Raw genomic sequence first — 13384 nt, 5'->3', positions numbered from 1 at the left:
TTTAGGTTGTTGCCTTTCACTGCGCAAGTGTAAGTAGTAACGTGCTCATTGGGGTCTGAGGTCCCATTGTATTTTGGAAGGTCTAGCATTCTGAACTTCTTTGGAATAGTTTTTGGAGCCGTTTCCTCTGGAAACGACCTTTGTATGAACTTCTTCGAATCCATACCTTTCAGGACCGGGGGTGCGCCCAAAATCTGGTCGACCCTGGAGTTGTAGGTCTCGACCTTTTTTTTGTTGGCTTCTATCTTCTTCTCGCTCGATTCGATCCTCTTTGTGAGGTCCTCAAGCATTTTTATGATGGTCGGGTCGGCTACTGACCCGTTATTGCTTGACCTCTCCGGTACTTGCTCGGCCGGGGGAGCCGTCCCTAGCACAACCGTGCTGGGAGTTTTTTGGTGACTTTGCAGCTGAGCAATCACTAGCTGTTGTGCCTGCAACATTTCAAAAATAACGTGATGGCTAACCTCCCATTCTTCCCTAGCCGGGGCTTCCTGAGCTTCTTGTAGGTCTCTTTGGTGCACACTCTTGTTAGTATGGAAGCTTATATTGATGTGTTGAGCATTGCGTGAGACCGCGTCCATGGGAATCGGTTCTGGTGCGTTCTTAGGGTTTCGTGGTGGTACACCAGCACCTGGAACATCTACATCATTTTCTCCGTGGTTCTCAAGATTGTTGTTCACTGAGTCGGACATTTTGACCTAAAATCAAAGATCTTGGGCAAGAAAAGTGTGAAAGATAACTTGTGTTATGTAGTTAAACCAGCAAGAAAATAATCACTATTATTTATATCCCCATGGTGGGCGCCAAACTGTATACCATGAAAATGGTAATAACAATTAAATTTGATCTAGTGGTTCTAAAAATACATGATCTATTTTTATGCTAGTTGTTAGGCAGTTTATGCTATGTGAAAGACTTAGAAACTAGATAAGAGCTAAAAAATGAGATGTTAATCAAACCGAATCGCTGCCAATCGGGGCCTCGAGCTTGCCTATTCGAGAGCCTCGGGGTCAAGTCCGAAGCTTGGCTGGGAGCTATCGAAGGTGGTCGATGGAGACTAATAGTTATAAATAAATCAAAGACGGCTCTTTATGGCCAATAATAAGCAATAAATAAAGAACAATCAATAGAACACAATAAATATGGGCAATAAATGAGATAGTGAAACCAAGAGAATCTGTTAGAGAGCAGAGAGAATGTTCTAGTATAGTTAGTATGGACCAACAGATGTTTACAAAATGATAGAGAGCCCATTTATATAAGAGGAGGAACCCCAACATAGTACAAGTGTGTTTATTACAAAGATATGGAGATGGGACAACTAGTTAATGCCACGATACGGGCTCAGACTAGCCTGACAGACTTTGCTGGCTCTAGCTTCATGCCTTGGGTATTCACCACTTTCTTTCCATAACCGTCGATCTCATACTGCCCCGAGGTCGAGCGTCAATGGCCCTCGAGGGATGAAACTCGACCGTGATTTCGAACCTTCGAGACGTTATAACGATGGAAAATTGGACCCTTCGATTTTGCTGTATACACACGTTATAGTGCAAAAACAATGTAGCATTCAACTTTCTAAGGAGTGCCTTTTACCTACCTTGCTTACATCATCCTAAGTAATGTGACAAATGTATTATTAACATCAAGGAAGGTAAAACAAATTACTTGAACACTTAGAGATTTTACTCAAGCACACTCACTGTGATTGATCATCAAGAAAATGATTCTCAAGTGCATCAAGAACAAAGAACAACACTGCTACAGACCAATTCCCCATATCAAGTTATTGTATGTACTTAGTTGAGTTGTAACTTTGTAATAGTTATTCAATGGTAGTTCCTACTTAGCTTGTTTAGAAGCATTCCCACAGTGTGGGATATTACTGGGTATGTTGTTGTTGTTGTTGCTTGTTTAGAAGCATTGCATAGCAAACACTTTGTAAATCATAAAACCTTGTGTTTTGTATCTTGCCTAGAGTTAGTCGAGTTGTAAAGTCTTTGTAATGTTTTTATTACAAGGTGGCTTGTAATAGAGTGTTACAAGTTAGTGAGGGATTAAGAGGTTAAATCCTAGGTCACATAGGTTGTAATCTGAAACTTGCTCAGTAATGAAGTTGAAATCCTACAAGGGTAGGTCGTGGTTTTTAATCCCGTTGAGCTGGAAATGTTTCCACGTAAAATTTCTCTTATCATTTACTTACTACAGTGTGCGTGGTTTCTGTGGGAAATAATAAAGAACATTGTTCTCTATATAGTTTAGTAGACCCTTAAATTCTATCACTAGGCTAAGTATCTACACATCATTGTCACATAACTCGTAGAGAAATAATGAATTCAACAGGAAGAGAGAAATTCTGAGCAAGGACATAATTCCCTAAGGGTTTTAGTACAAGAAATCAAAATAAGGTGCAACAAACATCGACCAGGATATATGAAGCTACTGAAGAATGGTATTAAGACAAACAAACTCGTATGCGAAGTTACATAATATCGAAGTTAATTTAAAGGAATCCAAGTAGCACTATTGCACATAATATAAGTATAAATAAGTAGGAATTGTAAGGGTATGAAATACTAACCAATTGCAAACAAGTTGAAAAAAGAATGCGAAACTCAAATCTCAGAAATAGTGGCGATTGCAGGAGAATAGTGAAACCCCAAAATCTCAGTACGTCACAGTTCTCAAGGGTTTCAGGTGAACTCCGGGCAGTGCTCGCACTGAGAGAGGTCTAGTAATTTAAATCTGGTGGCCTTGGCTTCCAACCGACCAAGAGCTCGAGTTTTAGAATAGTATAGGACTAGTGAGAGTGAGATTATAGTGATAAAGGTCTCTTTTATGGGAACTAGGGAAGGGATTTATATAATAGCAGATTTAAATGAACAAACAAGGAAAATCATCAGTCAAAAACAAGAAAGGAAAGAATGTCATAGGTAATCAAAAATCAGTAAGCAAAAAGGAAAATCTGAAACCCTAGTTGGGTCCAACGGCCTTTAATCGAACCAATAATGCAAGAATCGTTCATTGTAGCGTGTATATAGACGAAAGATCGTCCAAATCTTCCCAAAATCAAGTTAAATCAGTCTCGTTCTTGAGAGGTAATTCTTGCAAAAAATAGGGAAAGAACTAAGTAACACCATAAACACTCGTATAATAGCCGAGTATCAAAAAATAGATAAGTAAATCATGGATTGATTCCATTTGGGTTGGAATCGAAGAAGGTTGGGTATGGCGGCTAGGGTTTCTTTAGAGAGAAGGGGGAGAGTGTTTAGAGGCGGCTAGAGTGAGAAAATGGGGTTAGGGTTAGGGTGAGAGGATATAAGGAAGGTGGAGGAATTATTATAGGTCGTTGATCATTTGAGATCAACGACTAGGATCGAAATGGGAGTAGTACGGGTTCGAAACGGGATGCGACTAGATTTTTAAAGGGGTTGTTTGGTTTGGGTTGTTGAATGGTGTAATTGAGATGGGCCAGCTGCTTTGGGCCTGGTTTTGGTCTAAAATTTGCCTAAAATTAGTTAGGAGTTAAATACACGAAATTATTTTAAATAAAAATAATTAATAAATAATAAAATATTAATTATGCAATAAAATGACTAAAAATAATAACTTAACATTTATAAAAACATAAAAATGCTATTGTAGCATGAATAATGTAATAATTGTAATTATGCATAACATATAGGCTATTATTGTAAAATCGTGTAGATAGATAAAAAATACATATATAATTAATGAAGTAAAAATATTATAAAACATATATGTGGATGCAAATAGTAATTTGGATGATTAAGTCATCATAAAATAATTTTAGGGATAATTAATAAATATTTAAGTAATTTAAATGCAAAAAAAAATAATTTTAACGCTCTAAAGATCGCGGAAAATTATAAAAGAAAAACTTGTATAATTCTTTTAAATTAAATAATAATGAAAAATGACATTTTGAAAAATATATACTATTTGAAAAAATATGAGGGCAAAATTGGGTATCGACAGAGTTTTCGCACTATCGAAGAATTTTTATAACAAATCTCTCTTCACTAGGTACTTCTCATATTCGATCTTTGACATATACATAAATTTTAAACACGAAAAGATCTTCCTATGATTGTTATTATCTTCCGCTACATGTTATGAACAACGATATGCAATCTATCATATCTCACCACAATCTTTAGAAGTAGGGCCTTATTATATTTAGTACTTTAAAATAAAAAAGTGAAATACTTTATAAAAATTAAAGATAACTTTTAGTTTAGTATTGATGTAACTGTTTGAGCAAATATTGGAAAAAGAGAATCATTCCCCCTAAACCTTTACCGCAAATAAAAATTTTCATTATTTGAATTTTACGATTGATATCATTAATGAGGTACCTATATTACTATTCTCATTTTTACATTTCTCACTAAAAACGTGTAATAAACTTTTAGATCCGGTTTTTGGTATCTTCACCAGTACTATATTCTTATACTCTTTTTTATCAGAAAACATGTATTATATTCTTATATTCTCTTTCTTGGTTTCTGCAAAAAAGCTTAAGTTTTTTACAAGTTATATTGTTCCGTAAAAAAAGATTTTTACTTTTTCTATAAATGTCACGACCCTAACCCCGAACCCAGTCGTGATGGCGCCTCTCGTGAAGACAAGGCCAGCCAGTTGAATCCAATTCACTTTTTAAAACAGTTAATTAACATAAAAATAGTCTAGCCATGATTTAAATGTACTAAATAGCGGAAAATGTCGATAAAATGCATAAATACAACCGACACAGCCCTAACCGGGGTGTCACAAGTCATGAGCGTCTATAGGCCATAATACAAGTCTGCTAAATCCATAAACTAGTACAAATATTTGAAGGGATATAGAAATGATAAAAGAATAGAGACACGGGCTGCGGACGTCAACAACTACCTCATAGTCTCAGAACGCTCGCCTGAAACTGGAGGGATCAGCACTCGGGAGCGGTACCAACTACGCCTGAATCTGCACACAAGGGTGCAGGGAGTAAAGTGATTACTCCAACTCAGTGAGTAACAAATGTAAATAACGATTGAAAGTAAGAAAATACGTAAGGCACAAGGCATTCTATAATGAAGCAGTAAAACCATTTAAAAGCAGTAAAACAGTGGAAAGTCAAGTAAAATCCTCTTTCAACAAATAAACAAGTAATTGACAAGTAATTAAGATAAAGCAACCAAATAGAAGTTCGCCCCTCGGACGTAGTATCACCACATTCATCCCTCGAGCAACATCTCAGAACAATAACAGCCCCTCGGGCTCAATCTCATATCACAATGAGTACCCGCACACATTGGGGGTGTGCAGACTCCTGGAGGGGCCCCTTACGGCCCAAGCGCAATAACAAGCCATCTCGTGGCATCAAATCTAGACCCTCAGCCTCATATCAATCAAGCCACCTCGTGGCGTACATATCTCAGGCCCTCGGCCTCCAATCAGTATCAGTGTTCCCTCACAATATAGGCCCTCGGTCTTACTCAGTCAAAATCCTCACAAGCCACTCGGGCAACAGTAAAATAGTGTTTCTCATCCCAAACATCATTTAAATAATAAAACTAAGTAAACATGGCTGAGTATGAAAATAGTGGGAAAATAGCATGACTGAGTTCAAATATAAAGTCAAACAGAGAGGAAATATCAGTAAAAAGCCCCGAAGGGTCCAAACAGTTGGCACGAAGCCCAAATATGGCATTCAGCCCAAATAATGATGATAGCAAATAGTTTTCAATCAAATACGCGGTAAAATCATCAATTGGGACGAACCAAGTCACAATTCCCAATAGTGCACGACCCCACGCTCGTCATCGAGCATGTACCTCACCTCAATATAGCACTACGATGTGCAATTCGGGGTTTCAAACCCTCAGGACATCATTTACAATCATTACTCACCTCGAACCAGCTAAATCTCTAGCTCGCGACGCCTTTACACCTCGAATCGTCCTTCACATGAATCGAATCTATCCAAAATCAGAATGAGGACATCAAAATATGCTAAGGGAACAAAGTCCAAGCTAAAACACTCAATAAAGGGCACAAATCCCGAAATTACCAAAAACCGACCCCCGGGACCATGCCTCAAAATTCAGAAATTTTTACACCAATAGATTCTTTATCTTCCCACGAGTCTATACATATCAAGAATACCAAAATCGAAGTCCAAATGACCCCTCAAATCCTCAATTTAAGTCCTCTTAAACTCAAGCCCTAATCCTCCATTGTTAGCCCTTTAATTCCTTTAATTTCAGTCTTAATCCATGAAATACTACCATAGAAATGTGTTTTAGGTCCAAAATCCTTACCTTAACAAAGTTCCCTTGAAATCCCTCTTCCAAATCGTCCAAAATCTCTCAAGAAGAAGTCAAAAATGGTGAAATAACCCAAAAATTCGCGAAGGACTCTTTTAATTATCTGCCCAGTTGTTCCGCATCTGCGGCACCTTTTGTCGCTTCTACGATACCGTATATGCGGTCTATCCACCGCTTCTGAGAAAATCACTTAAAGGCCAATTCCGCATCTGTGGTCCACTCTCCGCATCTGCGACTACGCAGGTGCGGTCCAACTACCGCATCTGCGGTTCCAGACTTTCCTCTAAAATATCGGATGCATACTCGACAAGCAGGGTGGCAAGGCAAGCTTATAAGCCACCTCCCCAATCCTCCAAAGCACCTCAAAAGGTCCAATGAACCGAGGACTCAATTTCCCTTTCTTCCCAAATCTCATAACACCCTTCATGGGTGAAATCTTCAACAGAACCTTCTCGCCAACCATGTTGGACACATCTCGAACCTTCCTATTAGCATAACACTTTTGCCTTGACTGCACTGCACGCAGCCTCTCCTGAATCACCTTCACCTTCTCCAAAGCATCCTGCACCAAATCAGTCCCCAATAAACTAGCCTCGCTGGGCTCGAACTAACCAATTGGATATCTACACCGCCTCCCATACAAAGCCTTATATGGATCCATCTGAATACTCGACTGGTAGCTGTTGTTATAAGCAAACTCTGCAAGCGGTAGAAACTCATCCCATGACCCTCCGAAATCAATGACACAAGCACGCAACATGTCCTCCAATATCTGAATAGTACGCTCGGACTGCCCGTCCGTCTGAGGATAGAAAGTTGTGCTCAACTCCACTTGAGTACCCAACTCTCTCTACACGGCCCTCCAAATCTGCAAAGTAAACTAAGTACATCTATCTGAAATGATGGAAACTGGGACACCATGCAAGCGAACAATCTCTCGGATATAGATCCCTACCAACCGCTCTAAAGAATAGGTAGTACACACATGAACGAAGTGCGCGGACTTGGTCAGTCGATCCACAATCACCCAAATAACATCGAACTTCTTCAAAGTCCGTGGAAGTCCAACAACAAAGTCCATAGTGATCCTCACCCACTTCCACTCAGGAATATTCATCTGCTGTAGCAAACCATCGGGTCTCTGATGCTCACATTTCACCTACTGACAATTGAAACACCGAGCTACAAATCCCACAATATCTTTCTTCATTCTTCTCTACCAAACGTGCTGCCTCAAATCCTGATATATCTTCACGGCACCCAGATGAATGGAATACCGCAAGCTATGGGCCCCCTCCAGAATCAACTCCCGAAGCCCATCCACATTGGGCACGCAAATCCAGCCCTGCATCCTTAACACCTCATCATCACCAATGGTCACATGTCGGGCATCATCATGCTGAATTATGTCCTTAAGGACAAGCAAATGTGAATCACCATACTGGTGCTCTCTGATGCGCTCATATAAGGAAGACCGAGAAATCACACAAAACAATACCCAACTGGGCTCCGAAATATCTAACCTCACGAACCGATTGGCCAAGGCCTGAACATCAACTGCAAGAGGTCTCTCCCCAACTGGAATATATGCCAAACTCCCCATACTCACTACCTTGCGGCTCAAAGCATCGGCCACCACATTGGCCTTTCCCGAATGGTACAATATAGTGATATCATAATCTTTAAGCAACTCAAACCATCTCTGTTGCCTCAAATTAAGATCCTTTTTCTTGAACAAATGCTAAAGACTACGATGATCAGTGAACACCTCACAAGATATTCCATACAAGTAATGCCTCCAAATCTTCAATGCGTGAACTATGGCATCCAAATCCAAATCATGAACGGGGTAGTTCTTCTCATGGGGCTTCAACTGACGAGAAGCATAAGCAATAACTCTACCCTCCTACATCAATACACAACCAATCCCAACTCTCGAAGCATCACAACACACGGTATATGAACCTGAAGCTGATGGCAAAACCAACAGTAGAGCTGTGGTCAAAGCTGTCTTGAGCTTCTGAAAGCTCTCCTCACACTCGTCCGACCAGACAAATGAAGCACCCTTCTGAGTCAACTTGGTCAAGGGTGATGCGATAAATGAGAATCCCTGAATAAACCGGCGATAATAGCCCGCCAAACCAAGAAAGCTGCGAATCTATGTGGCTGAAGAGGTCTGGGTCAACTCTGAACCGCCTATATCTTCTTCGGATCAACTTGAATACCCTTGCTGGATACTACGTGTCCCAAGAAAGCCACTGCATTGAGCCAAAACTCCCAAGAAAGCTTCTCCTCTCTCAATCTCTACAACACAACTCTCAAATGCTTCGCGTGCTCCTCCTGACTATTGGAATATACCAGAATATCATCAATGAAGACTATGATGAACGAGTCAAGATAAGGTCGGAACACGTTGTTCATCAAATGCATGAACGCTGTTGGGGCATTGGTCAGCCCAAAAGACATCACCAAGAAATCATAGTGACCATATAGGGTCCTGAAAGTCGTCTTAAAAATATGTGAATCCCTTATATTCAAATGGTGATAACCCGAACGGAGATCAATCTTGGAGAACACCCTCGCTCCCTGAAGTTGGTCGAATAGATCATCAATGCGAGGCAAAGGATACTAGTTCTTAATTGTTACCTTCTTCAATTGCCTATAATCAATGCACATTCTCATTGTGCCACCCTTCTTCTTCACAAACAGAACCGACGCACCCCAAGGTGACACACTAGGCCGAATGAACCCATTATCTAGGAGTTCCTGAAGTTGCTCCTTCAATTCTTTCAACTCCGCTAGTGTCATACGATACGGCGAAATAGAAATGGGCTGAGTGCCCGACACCAGGTCCGTACCAAAATCAATATCCCTGTTAGGTGGCATGCCCGGCAGATCTGCAAGAAACACATCGAAAAAATCCCTCACAACTGGAACAGAATCAATATTGGGAGCCTCAGCTTCGACATCCATCACAAACGCTAGATAGGAAAGACAACCCTTCCCAACCATAAGTTGAGCCTTCAAGAAAGAGATCACTCTACTAGGAATATAATCAGTCACACCTCGCCACTCGATCCGTGGCACACCGGCATAGCCAATGTGACTGTCTTAGCATGACAGTCCAGAATAGCATGACACGGGGATAACCAATTCATGCCCAAAATGACATCAAAATCCACCATGCTCAATAGTAATAGATCCACTCGAGTCTTCAGACCCCCAATAGTCACCACACACGACTAGTACACACGGTCTACAACAACAGTATCGCCCACCGGGGTAGATACATAAATAGGTAAAGTAAGAAACTCACTAGGCGTACCCAAATAATGAGCAAAATACAAGGACACATAAGAAAAGGTGGAACCGGGATCAAATAATATAGAGGCATCTCTGTGGCAGACTGAAACAATATCTGTAATGATAGCATCTAAAGCAATAGCATTGGGTCTACCTAGGATGACATAGAAATAGGCCTGGCCGCCCCCTGATCAACCTCCCCCTCTGGGGCGACCCCTGGCTGACTGACCTCCACCCCTAGCTGGTTGAGCGGGTAGTGGTGAAGAAACTGGCGCTGAAGCCGACGACTGACCCCTCTGCTGGGAAAAACTAGCAACACGATGAGGACACTACCTCCACATGCGGCCCATCTCACCACACTCATAACAACTCCCAGGTGCTAGAGAAGGGAACTGAAGGGAACCCCTCATACCGGAGTGACTAGCAGATGCACTCGGCATAGAAGAGCCCTGAGCTGATGGAGCACGAGATGAACTCTGAGCTAGAAGGGCGCTGAGTGATGACTGGCCCTACTGAGATCCATTATAACATGACCCGAAGATACCCCACGATAACCTGGGCGAGCTGACTGAGCAGGCCTGAATGAACGGCCTCTGCTATGCTGAAACTAGCCCCTCGAAGGAGCACCACTATAGCTGCCAGATCCTCGAGGCCTCTTAACCTCCCTCTCCTTTTGCTCCTGAGGATGAACCGACTCAATCTTATGGGTGATATCAACAACTGCCTAGAAAGTAGCACCAGATACCCTCTCCCTGGTCATAAGAGTACGGAGTTGATAAGTAAGACCATCAACAAACCTCCTGATCCGCTCTCGATCTGTCGGAACCAACTAGATGGCATGATGATCCAACTCAGAAAACCTCAACTCATACTACAACATGGTCATCTCCCTCTGTTGCAACCACTCAAACTGCCCACGCAGCTCCTCTCTGGGGGACTGGGCACGTACTTCTCTAGGAAGAGAACGGAGAACTGCTGCCAGGAAAAAGGTACTGCACCAACAGGCCTACACCTCTCAAAATCCTCCCACGAAGTGAAAGCAGCTCCTAAAAACTGATAGGTGGTAAAAGCGACCCCGCTGGTCTCCAGAATACCCGCTGTACAAAGCATCTTCTGGCACTTATCTAAGAAACCCTAGGCATCTTCGCCCTCTGTACTAGTGAATAACGGAGGCTGAAGTCTACCAAACCTCTCCAACTTATATTGCTCGTCCTTCGACATGTCAGGAACTACATAGTCCTGAGCAACAGTAACCGGCTAGGCTAGACGCGCCCCCGGCATCTGAAGTCCCTGTACGACCTGCTTAGGTGTGTGTGAGCGGCGGGAGTATGATTGCCTCCCCCCAGCTGTGAAGTGGTTGCTGCTGTAGTGGCTGAAACTGCCTGAGTCAGGCTAGTGCAAACTGACAAGATCTGGGCCAAGGCCTCCTGAAGACCCAAAATCACGATGGGCACAGCTGGTGCCTGAACTGGTGTTGCTGGGGCATCCATAGCTAGAGCCTGATCCTGAGTTGGGGAAGCTGGTGGATCCACAGGTGTTGCCCTCACTACTCTACCTCTACCACGACCACAGTCGCGTCCTCGGCCTCTAGTGGCCACAGCTGGTGGCACTGGTGGTCGTCCACCCTATCCGGTAGCGCGCATCCTCATCATCTGTGAGAGAATCAAATAATAGAAGTTTAGTACTCGGATCAACAAATTCGCACGACAAGAATTTCAAGGATATGAAGTTTTTTCTTAAAGGTTCTGCAACCTCTTGAGGTTAAATACAGACGTCTCTGTACCGATCCGCGAGACTCTACTAAACCTGCAAATGACTCGTGAGACCTATGTAACCTAGGCTCTGATACCAACTTGTCACGACCCTAACCCTGAACTCAGTCGAGATGGCGCCTCTCGTGAAGACAAGGTCAGTCAGTTAAATCCAATTCACTTTTTAAAATAGTTAATCAACATAAAAAAAAGTCTAGCCACGATATAAATGTACTAAAAGCGGAAAATATCGATAAAATGCGAAAATATACCCGACACATCCCTAACCGGGGTATCACAAGTCATGAGCATCTATAGGCCATAATACAAGTCTGCTAAATCCATAAACTAGTACAAATGTTTGAAGGTAAATAGAAATGATAAAAGAGTAGAGACACGGGCTGCATGATAAAAGAGTAGAGACACGGGTTGCGGATGTCAACAGCTACCTCGTAGTCTCCAAACGCTCACCTGAAACTGGAGGGATCAGCACTCGGGAGCGGTATCAGCTACGCCTGAATCTGCACAAAGGGGTGCAGGGAGTAAAGTGAGTACTCCAACTCAGTGAGTAACAAAAGTAAATAACGACTGAAAGTAAAAAAACATGTAACGCACAAGGCATTCTATAATGAAGCAGTAAAATAGTCGAAAGTCAAGTAAAATCCTCTTTCAACAAATAAACAAGTAATTGACAAGTAATTAAGATAAAGCAACCAAATAGAAGTTCGCCCCTCGGGCGCAGTATCACTACATCCGCCCCTCGGGCAACATCTCAGAATAATAACAGCCCCTCGGGCTCAATATCATATCACAATGGGTACCCGTGCTCAGTGGGGGTGTGCAGACTCTTGGAGGGGCCCCTTACGGCCCAAGCGCAATAACAAGCCATCTCGAGGCATCAAATCTAGGCCTTTGGCCTCATATCAATCAAGCCACCTCGTGGACTACATATCTCAGGACCTCAGCCTCCAATCAATATTAGTGTTTCCTCACAATATAGGCCCTCGGCCTTACTCAGTCAAAATCCTCACAAGCCACTCGGGCAACAGAAAAACAGTGTTTCTCAGCCCAAACATCATTTAAAATACCATTTAAGTAATAAAACTGAGTAAACATGGTTGAGTATGAAAACAGTGGGAAAACAGCATGACTGAGTTCAAATATAAAGTCAAACAGTGAGGAAATATCAGTAAAAAGCACCGAAGGGTTCAAACAGTTGGCACGAAGCCCAAATATGGCATTCAGCTCAAATAATGATGATAGAAAATAGATTTCAATCAAATACACGGTAAAATCATCAATCGGGACGGACCAAGTCACAATCCCCAATAGTGCACGACCCCATGCTCGTCATCGAGTGTGTGCCTCACCTCAATATAGCATTACGATGTGAAATCCGGGGTTTCAAACCCTCAGGACATCATTTACAATTATTACTCACCTCGAACCGGCTAAATCTCTAGCTCGCGATGCCTTTTCCCCTCGAATCGGCCACCACACGCGTCAAATCTATCCAAAATCAGAACGAGGACATCAAAATATGCTAAGGGAACAATGCTCAAGCGAAAACAATCAATAAAGGGCACAAATCCAGAAATTATCAAAACCCGACCACCGGGCCCATGCCTCGAAATTCAGAATTTTTACACCAATAGATTCCTTATCTTCCCACGAGTCTATGCATACCAAGAATACCAAAATCGGAGTCCAAATAACCCCTCAAATCCTCAATTTAAAGTCTCTTAAATTCAAGCCGTAATCCTCCATTTTTAGCCCCTTAATTCCTTTAATTTCAGCCTTAATCCATGAAATACTACCATATAAATGTGTTTTAGGTCCAAAATCCTTACCTTAACGAAGTTCCCTTGAAATCTCTCTTCCAAATCGTCCAAAAGCTCTCAAGCCGAAGTCAAAAATGGTGAAATAACCCAAAAATTCACGAAGGACTCTTTTAATTATCTGCCCAGTTGTTCCGCATATGCGGCACCTTTTGTCGCT

This window comes from Nicotiana sylvestris, chromosome 7, assembly GCF_000393655.2.
Source record: "Nicotiana sylvestris chromosome 7, ASM39365v2, whole genome shotgun sequence".
Lineage (NCBI taxonomy): Eukaryota > Viridiplantae > Streptophyta > Magnoliopsida > Solanales > Solanaceae > Nicotiana > Nicotiana sylvestris.
Note: the sequence above shows the minus strand (reverse complement) of the source record.